Here is a 14,869-nt window from a genome sequence, read left to right on the forward strand (position 1 = left end):
TTTAAGTGGCACTATCAGAATGCCATAGCTGTTGCTTTCAGTGTGATATTGATGTCTGTCTACGGATTTTAGTCCTATATGTGTCTGAAAGTCAGGGGTATGGTCTGGGTTGTGTGCACAGGAAAATAAACTGCTCAGGTAGTTTTGAGGCACATTAGATGGTGTAATAGCTTAGTATAAATTAGAGCATGCACTTTCTTTCTTTGGTGGTTGTGTATTAAACAAAAAGGTACTCAAAGGAGAGTTAAACCAAATTAATTTCCTATCTCTTGCACTGTACAATCCTGTTGTTGTATGGACAGAGATGGGGCAGACTGCTGTGTGATGAATTTGTGTGAGAAACTGCCTTTCTTGAATGACTTTTTCTGCCTGCATTTGAATACAGGCTCTTACAGCACAGTAGGTTCAAATAATGAACTAATAGCAAATGTTAAAGATTTAGGGAATTGCCTGTGAACTTTTGACTCTGGGAATATAAGGAGGTTTGCTTTTCAGGAGAATTAGTCTAGCTGGGCTAATGGGTGCCAATAAGGGCTGTAAGCAGTGTGTCAGGGACCAAATCTTTTAATTAACCGCTGAGTGAAAAGTAGTTTGGGAAATGCAATAAGTCAGATTCAGGTCAGATCAAGCAGAATAATATGTGGGCAATGATGAAATTAACATACTAGGAAATGTAAGCTGAAAATCTCCAAACTTGCCTTGTTAGACTGATAGAAAATGGGATTTTCTTTGATTGCTTCAAGAAAATGTTGCACCTACTTCTACTAACTTGTTCTATCAAGGTTTAGACTGCCGTGGCCAACACTATCTGCAGATGGAAAAGATTAAACTGGGTTAAGCTGGAGGGATACCACTGTCCAGCTTTGAAAAACACTGTGACTTGTAGGACAGGCTGGCTCAGGAGCATAGCACGTGCTGCAACAGTTCTGTTCAAAGCTATGATGCCCAAAAGGTTACAATAAGGATAAAATTGCTAGCATGCTACTTACTACCTCTTGTTTTTCTTGATAGATAATATTGTCTCACAACTTTGCACTCTCACTTTCTCTGAGTCTACATCTAGTTCCAACCCCCTTGCCTCACACTCCATCAGGTTGCTCACAGCCACATCCAGCCTGGCCTTAAAAACCTCCAGGGATGAAGCTTCCACCCCATCCCTGGGCAACCTGTGCCCGTGTCTCACTACCCTCATGGTGAAGAACTTTTTCCTAACATCCAATCTGAATCTACCCATTTCTTTTTTTTTTTTCCCCATGCCCCCACCCCAGTCCTATCATTCCCTGACATCCTTAAAAGTCCCTCCCCAGCTTTCTTGTAGGCCCCAGTGCAGATACAGAAAGGCCACAATTATGTCTCCTCAGAGCCTTCTCGTCTCCAGACATGGATAGTCAGGTTCCCCATTGTCCTGTGTAAATAAGATCTCAATTCTAATTGTACCTCATTAACAAAATGAATAGGATCAGAGCTACCTCTAGAGCGTGCAGAAGGTAAACCAGTGCCTGCCAACATATCATTTTAGAGTGAGGTTTAAATTGTTAGGTTTAGTTCACATCTAATAGGATTTTAATCCTGTTCTGATTGTTCTCTGTGCACATCAGAAAGTATGTGCCTTAAAGTTTGGTCCAGAGGGCTTTGAATTTAATGGAAAAACTCCAGCTAAGCTTAGTGAGCTTTGAATCAATCAGATCTGAGTCTTTTCCATCAACACCAAAATTTAAATGTGCTTTGAAAATTTTTTGGTTGTGGGTTCCTAATTTCTTAAGAATCATTATCAACACTGACAGGGTGGTATCAGATCTGCCAAATGACTTATTCAAGCCTCTACTAATATCTCAGCTGTTACTAACTACTGAAGTAATCTGCTTAATTAGAAAGTGCACTAACTTCAGTGTTAGAATAGGATAGGATAGGATAGGATAGGATAGGATAGAATAGAATAGAATAGAATAGAATAGACCAGGTTGGAAGAGACCTTCAAGATCATCATGTCCAACCTATCATCCAACACCACCTAATCAACTAAACCATGCAACCAAGCACCCTATCAAGTCTCCTCCTGAGCACCTCCAATGATAGTGACTCCACCACCTCCCTGGGCAGCCCATTCCAATGGGCAATCACTCCCTCTGTGTAAAACTTCCTCCTAACCTCCAGCCTAAACCTCCCCTGGTGCAGCCAGAGACTGTGTCCTCTTGTTCTGGTGCTGGTTGCCTGGGAGAGGAGACCAACCTCTACCTGTCTACAACCTCCCTTAAGGTAGTTGTAGAGAGCAATAAGGTCACCCCTGAGTCTCCTCCAGGCTAAGCAACCCCAGCTCCCTCAGCCTCTCCTCATAGGGCTTGTGTTCCAAGCCCTTCACCAACTTTGTTGCCCTTCTCTGGGCATTCTCCAGCAAGTCAACATCCTTCCTAAACTGAGGGGCCCAGAACTGGACACAGGACTCGAGGTGTGGCCTAACCAGTGCAGCGTACAGGGGGAGAATGACCTCCCTGCTCCTGCTGGCCATACTGTTCCTGATGCAGGCCAGGATGCCATTGGCCCTCCTGGCTGCTTGGGCACACTGCAGGCTCATGTTCAGCCTACCATCAACCAGCACCCCCAGGTCCCTCTCTGCCTGGCCGCTCTCCAGCCACTCTGACCCCAGTTAGATGCAGTTCGGAGTAGTAAGGGATTCCGTAAGATCAGAAACAGCTTCCCAATGCCCCATTGCATTTCCTGCTTGCTTTTTTGACTGGCTTGCTGCTTGTAATGGGTTGCTAGAATAATATTTTCTTCCTTCATAATTGTTGCAGGGTGAACTTCCTGCCAAAAATCAAAGGGCTAAATTGCATTCACTGACTTAAAATCAGTCCTGCTGTCAGCTGCAATGCATGTTTAATTGTTCTGTCTGTATGTTGTTGGGCTGGAACAGTTTCAAACTATCTACCAATCATGAGCAGAAAAAAAAAAAAATCATTAGAAAATCAATTCTGGCTTAATTGAAGATCCTTCTTCCAAATGGGAATGAAACAAGATTTATAACCTCAGATTCACTGACTGTATAATGGTGGCACTTGAGCTTGTCAAGGCTTTCATTTGGGAGCTGTGGCATGAGCAGCATTGACTTTTTCCACCTGCTGGGGGTCAACACAGCACGGGCCCTAGGGAGCAAAGGACTGTGGTGTGTACAAGGTAGAGCACAAGAGGCCATGTTTACAAATCAAAGGGAGGGGAAAAAAAAGAGATTATATAGGGAGGACACAAAAGTAGTAGAAAGGAATTTGAAATGCATTGTTTATTTATACATTTCATCCGAATACTGTGAGTGGAAATTACGATGACTGACTCTTGGAGACATCCCTTCCTACTTGATGCCAACACAGATAGAATCCTGTATCCCAGAGCCCGTTGGGTAGTTTGCTTTCTGCTCTCAAAACAAGGTTTCCCAAAGGTGAAGTGCTTTCTCTACTTTGCCTCTGATTTCAATAGGGTCACAATTTCATGTCAGTTCTTTTAAAAACCTGTAGCCTAGTTTTCTTCTGGTGAAAATAGATCAAGTCCACTGATGTGATGTGGTTAAATGGTAGCAGGAAGGGAAAGCGTAGGAAAATGGAAAACTGATTGGAAAATCAGACTTGTTATGGTGATAGTCCCTTCCCCTTCCTGGTTTCTCCTGCTGTGCTGAGAAAAGGTAGCGCTGTTCTCCTTTAAGTTTGAAATGAGTAAAAGAGTGACTCACGATGTAAATACCAAGCAATAGCTAAAAGTGAATTTACCAAAGTTCAATAAACATAAAAATGATGAATTTAGATGTCATGTAATTAACTCAGAATTACAAGAGCAATAACCAAGTAATTACACCTTTAATAATGCATTAAACTTGTCAGGAATACTTAGTCATTCAACTAGAATTTAACAAGATAGCCTATAGCAAGTTACAGTAATTAGATATCGCTACTGAAAACATTGACAGTTCCTAATTGATACCTTTTATTATAAAGTTAAATGCCAAACATTGCTTTTGAGTGGATTAAGGAATAATATTAGCTGTGTTTAAGACCATACTGCCTCCTCTTATAAATTGCATGCAGGTCTGAAAAAGCAGCAACACCAAAACCCTAAGAATTAAGAAATATATAGCAGCTAAACCCATCAATCAAACAAATCAGTTCATATTCTCACTCCTGTGATTTAAATTAAGAGAACCTGCTCTCTGGCAGGTCTGTCAGCAAAGGAGAAAAGGAGGTGGAAGAGAAAACTTTGTGAAACAGGAGAAGAGAAGAACAATTGCATCATCTGGAGGATGCAGGTCTTCAGCGTGAATCAGACACGCTGCAGCCACTACAAGTGTGCAGCAAGAAAAACAAACAAGCTCAGGAGTTTGTAAATTAGATATTAAGGCAGGACTTGGGCTTGTTGACATCCAGATCAGATTGTTTAGACTACAGGAGAAAGGGGGTATTGAGAAAGAGGTGGAGCAGAATCGAAACTATGTGTTTACTTGCTGCGTCTAAATGTGGGAGGTAGTTCTGCTTGGTTTACCTTGGTCACTCTATGCACTTGGCAAATAACTATTTTTCTTTCTTCCTTGGTTTAGGTACAAGAAGGGAAAAAGAGAATTCTGTGTCAGGGAAAGTGGAAAAATATAATGCAATATAAAAAAAAGGTTAATAATAATAACAAATATATATATCATATATCATAGTATCATAGTATCAGTCAGGGTTGGAAGGGACCACAAGGATCATCTAGTTCCAACCCCCCTGCAGGGACACCCCACACTACATCAGGCTGGCCAGAGCCTCATCCAGCCTGGGCTTAAACACCTCCAGGGACGGCGCCCCAACCACCCCCCTGGACAACCCATTCCAGGGCTTCACCACTCTCATGGGGAAGAACTTCCTCCTCACCTCCAGCCTGAATCTCCCCACCTCCAGCTTCATTCCATTGCCCCTAGTCCTATCACTACCTGAGATCCTGAGCAGTCCCTCCCCAGCCTTCTTGTAGCCCCCTTCAGACACTGGAAGGCCACAATTAGGTCACCTCAGAGCCTTCTCTTCTCCAGACTGAACAGCCCCAACTCTTTCAGTCTGTCCTCATAGGAGAGGTGCTCCAGCCCTCTGCTCATCCTTGTGGCCCTTCTCTGGACACCTTCCAGCATGTCCGTAGCCTCTTGTAATAGGGGCTCCAGAACTGGAGGCAGTACTCCAGGTGGGGTCTCACCAGAGCTGAGTAGAGGGAGAGAATCACCTCCCTTGACCTGCTGGCATCTCTTGATGCAGCCCCAAAGCATGGCTTTTCTGAAATACTTTTTTAAGCTATATTTTGGAATACTTTTCCACTTTTCCCCTTCCTGTTTACAAGTCCCATATTTAGCCTGAATTTGCAAATATGTTTGTTTTCCTGAAGTTTATCTTGTTAGCAAATTTCTTGGTGGTGAAAGCAAGCACCCTTGTGCTGGGTATGTACCGAAACCTCTGGTGCTTAGTGGAAACATCTGTACTTTTAAGAACACAGGGAGGGATGCTGCCTGTATGAAAGGCTGGAGATCAGCCCCAGCTGTCACAATACATCTTTTGTCATTTATTATTTTGGTTTCCATCTGTATAATTACAATTCTTATCAGACTGCATGCTGAGCTATATCTGATTGTCAATAACACCTCTCTTGATTGCATCTGAAATAAATATTCCATGTAAATCCGTAGGATGCAATTCCAGGGTCCAAACAGCTATACCTTAGTCCACAGATATAAGGTCCTGGCCTTTTTTTTTTTTTCTGCACTGATAATCCAATTAATTCCTAAAATGCAGGCTCCCAGCTACCAAGTGGCTAATTCCCTATCACCTTTAATGCTGCTCCTGTGTTCTGATGTATGGTAGCTCTGCTGAGCCCTTCTCTGCAGACAGATGAGATTATTCATGAAAATGAAACTACTGCATTGATGTTTATGTGATTCTCAGCCAGTTGCATGGCAACTGGAATTGTCTTTACTTTTATGCATATTAAAATGCTCAATAGATATCCTTTCAATAATTAATTGGTAATGAATGTAGAGGCTCTAGAATGTTTTATCCAATGTGTTTAGGCTTTATCCAGTGGTTAAACTGGCAAAAAGAGTCTGGTGGGGGGTGTGTGTGGTTGTGTGTTAGGGCTTTAACAAGTGATGCCATGCACTGTTCTCAAAAATAACAGGCAGTAAACAAAACCCAAGAGGAGGTGACTGACCTGAACAGCATCAAAGTCAGCCTGGGGTGTGTTTGTCACATACAAGATAGAAACTCTGAGCATCACAAAGCAAAGGGCAAAATCTATGGTGTGAGGGAGAGGGCAGCAATTTTCATTCCATTTTCAACACCTCTGATGTTTTCAACACTCACAGCCAGCACACTGCCTCTGTCTTTAGACAACTTTGGTTGGCACCTCCAGCGTGCAGCTTTCTCCTCAGGACAGTCCCCATCGGAACAACAATGTTGTGGCTTGGGGTAGCCTGGCAGGATTTCTCTCTTAGACTATGAAATTAGTTCAGTTACAGACAGAAAGGGAGCTTTTGTAGACTTGAGTGAGATTTCTCTTGTATCTTCTTGCTTTTTTTTTCATGGCCTGTTTAGGGAGGGGGAAAAAAATCTCAGCTGTGGCTGGAGTTCTTCACTTTGGCAGTTTCACCTCCTCATCATGCCAGTGGGCTTCTTTGGACAGAGAATTGGGATTCCAAAAGCTTTGTTGACTGGACTGACTGCCCTTTGCTGCCTGGACTGGCTGTCCTTTCCTCCTTGCTGGAAAGAAACAGGACTTCTTCTAAAGAAAAGGTGAGGAGGCAAATCTCTGGTTTGCTTTTGATTTTTATGATTGTTTTAACACACAATGGAGTAAGAGTTTTCTACACTCTCCAGACATCTCTTTCTCACTTGTTTAATTAGATGTGATCCTCATGCTACGTAAAAAAAAATGTATCCAATGCTTGTTTGGCCTTGCCCTTGTTAGCACTAGCTTTGCATAGATGTCTCCACAACTGAGTTTTGCAGTGAATTCACACAGAGAGTCACAGAATGATAGGGGCTGGAAGGGATCCCTGAAGATCACTGAGACAGAGAAGGAGACTCCACAACCTCCCTGGCATCCTGCTTCAGGGCTCCAGCACCCTCACAGAAAAGTAGTTTTTTTTGTCTTGAGGTGGAACTTCCTGACTTCCAGTTTGTATCTGCTGCCCCTTGTCCTATTACAGGGCACCAGTGAAAAGAGACTGGCCACACCTTCCTGACACCCACCCTTAAGGCATTTAAAAACACTAATCTGATTCCCTTTCAGCCTTCCCTTCTCCCACCTAAACAACCCCAGGCTGTCTCAGCCTTTCCTCATAAGAGAGATGTTCTATTCCTTTAGTCATCTTTCTAGCCCTCTCTTGGACTCTCTCCAGAAGTTTATGGTGTTGCTTTTTCCCTAGTCTGGAGCATGGCTGGAGTTTTAGTGTCACCATTTTGCTTTTATGTATATGTATGTGTGTGTATATGTATATCATAGAATCATAGAATTGTCAGGGTTGGAAGGGATCTCAAGGATCATCTAGTTCCAATCCCTCTGCCATGGGTAGGGACACCTCACACTACATCAGGTTGCTCACAGCCACGTCCAGCCTGTCCTTTAAAACCTCCAGGTATGAGGTGTCAACCACCTCCCTGGGCAACCTGTGCCAGTGTCTCACTACCCTCATGGGGAAGAACTTCTTCCTAACATCCAATCTGAATCTACCCATTTCTAGTTTTGTTCCATTCCTCCTAGTCCTATCATTACCTGACACCCTAAGAAGTCCCTCAACAGCTTTCTTGTAGGCTTTCTTGCAGATACTGGAAGGTCACAGTTAGGTCTCCTCAGAGCCTTCTCTTCTGCAGACTGAACAACCCCAACTCCCTCAGTCTGTCCTCATAGCAGAGAAGCTCAAGCCCTCTAATCATCCTTCTGGCCCTTCTCATTCTACAGCATGTCCAGATCCTTCCTGTAATAGAGGCTTCAGAACTGGACAGGTGGGGTCTCACCAGAGTGCAGTAGAGGGAGAGAATCACCTCCCTGGCCCTGCTGGCTATGCTTCTCTTGCTGCAGCCCAGGGTGTGATTTACTTTCTGGGCTGCAAGTGCACACTGCTGGCTCATGTTGAGCTTCTCATCCACCACACTAGTGAAGAACGGATGCACAGCAGTGTTCTCACTGACTCTGTAAGCAGCAGCAGCAGCAACACTTTGATTTCTTGATGCTTCTTCCTTACTGCCACTACTAATACAGTAGTTTGTTGATCATGTTGTGTTTCATATGAATACCACACATGTGTGTGCAGTTACGTATGTGATGCACACAAACTACTTTGCTGCTGTGAAGGCTGCTCAGCAGAGCATGGCTTTGGGAATCAAAGTTCCTGGACACGAGGTATACTCAGCATCTGGGATGGGAACTAGCACAGAATATCTGCATATCTGTTCATGCAGTTCCTCAGGTGGGTGCACAGTTACCATGGCTGCAGGATGCAATCATGGTAAGTCAAATAAATGAAGGATACTATTGATTGTTCATTTTTGCACACACCATTACATGCACACACTTCTGAAAATAAGGCTCGGGGCATAATTGGCTGCCAATGGAGCTTCACCAACTTGGCTGCATACATTTACTTTTCCTTGTTTTTACATTTTAGAGAGCTATTTGAGTTGATTCTCAGAACCTGTCTTAGGGCTTTGAATTTTCTCCTAGACTCACCTCCCTCTGCATTGCTCTTGTGCACGCACCTAAAATAGATGACGTGTTTAACCCTTCAGATACACTGGTTTGTGTTCCACTCTATGAAACAAGGAGTTAAGTGTTCCCCAAAGGACTTCCCCAGTTTGTTCCCAGAAGCAAAAGCACAGGAGTTTGTTGAAAGCCTGAGACAGGAAATGTGTGGAGGTAGATTTGAGAAGGTGGTTGATGGGTGCACTACTGAGCAAGTTGCTGGGGAAAGCTGGGGAAAATTGGACAAACCTTCTCTTGAGATCCAAAGATTACTCAGTTATTGAGGACTCTCAGTATCGATCCTCGGGATGGGAAGCTGCTTGTGAGTGCTTTCCCGAACTCCCCACCAACGTGAGCAACTTTGCACCACAGAGTGCAGAGGAGGCACCTGTGTTCTCCCAAGCTGCCAGCTAATGAAGTGACAATGGGGTGTGATAACTCACCAGCCAGTGCTGGATTATGTAGAGTCACTGCAGCCTATTAACACTTCGTAAAAATCCTGTGTGGCTTAGATTCACTGAACCTGAAAAGCATTAGGGTAAGGACTGAAAAGCTGAAGCCCACATGAAGTTGGGAGTGTTCTTGGGACAGCAAAACTAGAGGATTTCAGAAGATTTTTAGTGCCAGTTTGAGACTAGGGGATGGATGCCTGAACGATTCTCTGCACGAATGCCCAGCATGTTGTATATGAGAGTTTACTTGAGCACACATCCTCTAGGCTGCTACACAGAAAGTCATGCTCATCTCCCATGCTGTAGACAGGAGAAAGGGGACAGTGAATTATCTATCACCTCAATATAGCTTTCACCTTTCCTGGAGAACATGGAGTCAGCCTGGGTCATGGTCCCGCACTGGGTCTGAAACTGATTTGCCTTTCCACTGAACTTCCTTTAGAGTCCACTTCTGAGTCATGGATGTAGCATACAGTCACTTAAGAAAGGTTGATCTGATCTGTTTGTTATTGCTGACAGGAGTAAATTCCCCATAACAGGTTGTTTCGGGCTAGTTAGCTGCTGGCTTCTGAGTTTAGTAAACTCAGATAGCTCAGGAAAAAAATAGTCCCCTGAGCAGCAGAGGTGGTGCAAAGGCAGGGTTGGAGTTGTGAGCCATGGGAGTGGAGAAAATGGCAGGGCAGTAAGATTCCATCCCTTTTAGTGATACTGTGGGATCAGATTTTGTGGCCAGAATAAGGTCATGCATAGAGCTCTCCACTCCAGCAGGCCGCCTTTGTTCTAGGTGCTGTAAGAATCTGGGTCCATCCTTTTCTCGTAGTACTAATTCTGTTAAAAATTCATAGTTTAGAGAGACTTTCTTATTTGTTTAGGGTTTTTTTAAATCTAGTCCAGTATTCATTCAGAAGTAATCATAAACAATGCCTCTCCCAGTTCCTATGTGCTGGCTTTTATGGTTGTACATGGCGTGTTCTTGTTCGCTTCCAGGCATTTGCTTCATGTCTAAGACAACCCTTGGAGTTTTGGTGATATGTCTGTGTGAGGTGATACATCTGAGCTGACAATTACCCTGCACAATGGGTTTGGTTTTAGTCCATAATAATTAGTTGCAGGCTAGGGTCCAGGTGAAGAAGGGAAAAGAAGTAAGAAATAAATGAAGAAATGATATCATAATTAAGGCATTTTGCTACTTCTGTCATTGCTGTCACAAAAATGGTGTGGAGAAGAGTTTCTCTAGGGCTGCAAAAGTTAGTCCATAATGTTTGTCATATATTAACTGTATTCTGGCTGCTGCATTAAATTATTCTTTAGTGAAGTGCACCATAGAATAACCTAGATAGTCAGATACACCTTAAATATTATCTTTCCCAAATGGTGCAGAAGCACTGGACCAGTGCATTACACACAACTGGAAGCAATCACACTGTGCATGTTTAGTCTGGACAGGTCCAGAGGACATATTTCTCATACCACCTACTTGCCACAAAACATTTTCAAATGACCTGTGTAAGACTAAAGGCTGCAATACACTAGAGGAAGAGAGCAGGAGAAATCAAAGTCATAAGCAGTGTCCTGAGGTGTGAGAACTGCAGGTTACTCACTGAAATTCCCAACTAATCCCAGGATGCTGATAGTGCAGGCAAAAGATCTTCCATGACCATTGCCAGTATAGCTTGGAGGAAAGCTCTGCCTTTCTTAACACAGTATCTTAGGATGAGTTGAATTTTATGTACACAAATAAGATACACCAAACAATAACTAATGGTTCTGATGTCACTGTGGGCCTTGATATGCCCTTCCTAATGTCCACTTTCTATCTTCAGTGGATCAGGGGAAAGCAGTACAAACCCTGAGTCATTTCCCCCTTCTTTTGATACATAAGGTCTTCATGATCCTAGCAGCAAACTAGTGGAAGCCCTGAACTGGGATTAACACAATACAAAGATGAGGTGGACATGCTCTGAAAAGATCTGAAGGAACATATTTATTATGTCCTTGTTGAAAGTATTAACCTTTTGTCTCAGTATGAGGGAAAATGAAGTTAAGATGACCTAGCTGGTTTATAACTATGCAAGTACACAGTCTGTACAGATATCTCTGTTTCAGATAGCAAGGGGAGTTTTCAGTGTCCACCAGTGTCAGTCTTTGTCTTATTAAAGCCCTGACTCAGCAGATCCCTTCAGCACCATTTTGCTTTCAATCAAGTTAAGCACAATCTGGCTTAAATGCTCTGGACTCCCCAGTTTGATTCCAAGTGAGACAGAAAATGGCAACATGTAGAAGATGGAACCAATAGGTGCACTGATCCCTTGGTGTCCTCTGTGCCAAGATGTGTTTCAAGTCTGGCCTCTGTGCAAAAAAATCCTCTTCCCCTTTTATAGTTCTTCTAATCAGGGGTGTTTTTGACAGAAACCAGCAAAATATCCTGGAATTACCTAACGTGCTCCAAGTGATTGTCCAGTGGTTTGTGGAGCATTCCCATGCAGAAGTTATATAAAAATGTTCTGTTGCTATGTGAACTGCAGATTTGTTTTGATGTACCATCAATACCCAGGGGAGGGGAGAAGAGGGTGGGGGGAGGGAAGAGAAGACAAGACACTGGCATGGTGCCAACCTCTGGAGTTTTTTGTGATGATAAATGGTTCACAAGGAGTCAGTGTGACCCGCCAAGTAAACCCAAATGCTCTCAGAGAGCCATGGGCTTCAGATACTGCTGACAGACAAGTACTCCTTATCAGCCTTGTTGTTTAAACATACATGCAGAGCGTGCAGCAAGGCAGGAGGAGTGCCAGCAAAGTAGACTCCACTGGCAGAGAATGTCCACCCAGATGTCCAGGTCTGATTCTCCATACATCTCCCTCCGATTTCTCTAGAAGCTTTACATTTCCTCTCAGCTGGAGGCAGATCAAGGTAGATACCCTCTGCTGATGCATGTGGTGGATGAACTGTGGAGTATGGTGAAGGTCTTGTCTAAAGGGAGGAATTCACATTTGAAAATCTGGGCTGAGCTAGAGGAGCTCATGTTTCTGTTGTGGCTGTTTCAGAGGTGGAGCTTCTCCTCGTGGAAAAGGACATGGACCTGCTGGAGTGGGTCAGATGAGAGCTGTGAAGATGATCAGGGGGCTGGAACACCTCTCCTACAGGGAAAGGCTGAGGGAGCTGGGGTTGTTCAGCCTGGAGAAGAGAAGGCTTCAGGGAGACCTAATAGCAGCCTTCCAGCACTTGAAGTGGGCTACAAGAAGGCTGCAGAGGGACTGTTTGCAAAGGCCTGGAGTGATAGGATGAGAGGCAGTGGTCTGAAATGAGAGAAGAGATTTACACTGGTTATTAGGAACAAGTTGTTTGCCATGATGGTAGTTGAACACTGGAACAGGCTGCCCACAGAAGTAGTTGAGGCCCCGTCTTTGGAGATAATCAAGATCAGCCTTGGGAAAACTCTGAGCAACTTGATGTAGAGAAGGATGTCCTAGCTCACTGCAGGGGGGTTGGACTAGATGACCTGTTGGAGGTCTCTTCCAACTCAAACCATTCTATAATTCTATTATTCATTTGGTTTGATTTCTCTTTTGTCCTGATTTTTGGCTTTTATTGTGTTTGTCTCAGGGAAAGATAGGTGTGCAAACAGATCTCATCTTTATTTCCCTTCCTTTTTGCCATGATCTACTCTTTCCTAGAAAGTCTCAATCTTCTTTTAATGGGCAGGTCAAGGCATGAGCTCAGTGGTGGTTTGGGGAATAGTTGTGCACCAGTTGGAAATCTCTCTATATGTCCAGTCCCTGTGGTGCCTCCAGAGGCTCTGGTGGACATAACTGACTCTTGCAGGAAAAAAAACTGCAGGATAATCAAAGCTGTAATTAACATGAAATAAGTATTCCTTGGCAGAACAGACTTAGGGACTGTTTTTCTCATTGCTTTTGGAGGGCAGTTTTGAAGGAAGCAATGGAAAACATTCAGGAGGGTGTACAAATGCAAGAAGATGCTTGAGAAAAAAAAAAAATCTACCTTTAACCAAAGGAGAACCATTCAAATCCTCCAAACCCAAGGAGAATGAAAAACAGTGAAACAAGATAGATTGAGAAGTATAAGATGTAAACCAGAGACAGAAGATAAAGGGATTGAATTAATGAGATTTCCACTGTTTGGGTGAGTTAATCACCTATCTCTTACTCACTTTCCCAGTGTCTATGAACAACAGGCAACAGGGGAAATAAGAAGGGCATAGTGAGTCATAAACAGTCATGGGACATTTGAAAATCCTGTGTTCTGGAGGCAGGAACTGTGAGCAGGGTGGATTAAGTAGGAAATTTGGTGAATGGCTGAGTTAATCTGCAGATCAGGAGCTGTGGTGATAGCACCTGGTGTCAGCAGCAGTTACACTGGTGGTGAGCTGGCCAGACACAGTCAGTGGGGACAGAAAGGGAGCAAAAGAAACACTTGGAAGAAGCTGTGCTGTGTTTCTGAGACAGGTCTGAGTGAGCTGGAGCATTTGCACTGTGCAATGAAGTGTTGGGAAGAAATACTGGTGTGGGCTTCAGGAGTGGTGTATCTACATTAGCTTTGTGCCTGAGATTAATAGCTTAACAAGCCAGTGGGGCTGATTAGCACCACACTGGAGAGACTCTTCTCTTTCTGCACTTGAATTAGCCTTGTCAGTGTTAGCCCAGGGTTTCTGTGCTGCACTTTGCTGTAAGGTGTTGATGAGCCCTCAGGGTTTGACCATGAACTTATCTGATCAAGCTGAGCCCTCTGTGGTTCTCATAAAGAGCATGGAGTTAATGGAATAATACGTTATGGTAAGCACAATGCAGACACGAGTTAATGCCTGCAGTCCCTTCCTGGCTTTCATCTTGACTGACTTTGTTGTGACACTTTATTTATCACTTTCTGCATCTGTCAGATGAGGAGAGGTGGCAGTAGGTATCACCTTTCTGTTGCATTTGGAGAGAAATGGGAATCAGATATTGAAAAGGAGAGTCTGGGGGACAAGTTGACACAAGTGGGTGGGGCTTCCAGGGACAGGGAAGTGGATTATCTGATGGCTTAACCAATTCCTCCCTCTCTATTTTGTTACCGTTGCCCTCAAAGTGAAGACCCAATATTTGCCTTGTATATATTTGATTTTGTGAATAGGACTCAAGTAGACAGAAAATCAAATTGGAGCCGAGATTTAGCCTGGAGGCAGGCACATCCTAATGCAAAATTTTTTAAGGAGGGATTTGAGCATTCCCTGCGGCACAGCTTCCCTGCCCTGCTGATGCAGCGCGGGCCAGCTTCCCCCCATTTCAGGAAGCCAAAGAAATAAAGTACTGTTCTGTCAAACCCAAAGTGCCTCTGGGCAGCAGCTGAGGTGGGCTTTGGAGCTCTCCTCTCTCCCTTTGGTTGTTGTAATTTTAATTTTCCCCCTCTGTGTTTGCACTTAAAAAAAAAAATTGTCCTGAGGTGGAGAGGAGGGGGGAAGAAGGCAAACAAAAGTTGACTTTTGTTAAGCGGCTGAGACTTGGCAGTTGTGTGGAGGTCACGGTGCTCAGTCAGTGTCAGCCTCCATTCCCCAGAGTTGTATCCTGTAATGTATTTATTTATCATTACAGACGGCCAAAATTCTTTCCCCCCGCCCCCCCCCCCTTTCAGTTTGTTCTGTCCAAGGCCGCAGGGTTCCGACAGAGATCAACAGCATTCCCGCA

Source organism: Dryobates pubescens, chromosome 26 (genome assembly GCF_014839835.1).
Source record: "Dryobates pubescens isolate bDryPub1 chromosome 26, bDryPub1.pri, whole genome shotgun sequence".
In the NCBI taxonomy this organism is placed as follows: Eukaryota; Metazoa; Chordata; class Aves; order Piciformes; family Picidae; genus Dryobates; species Dryobates pubescens.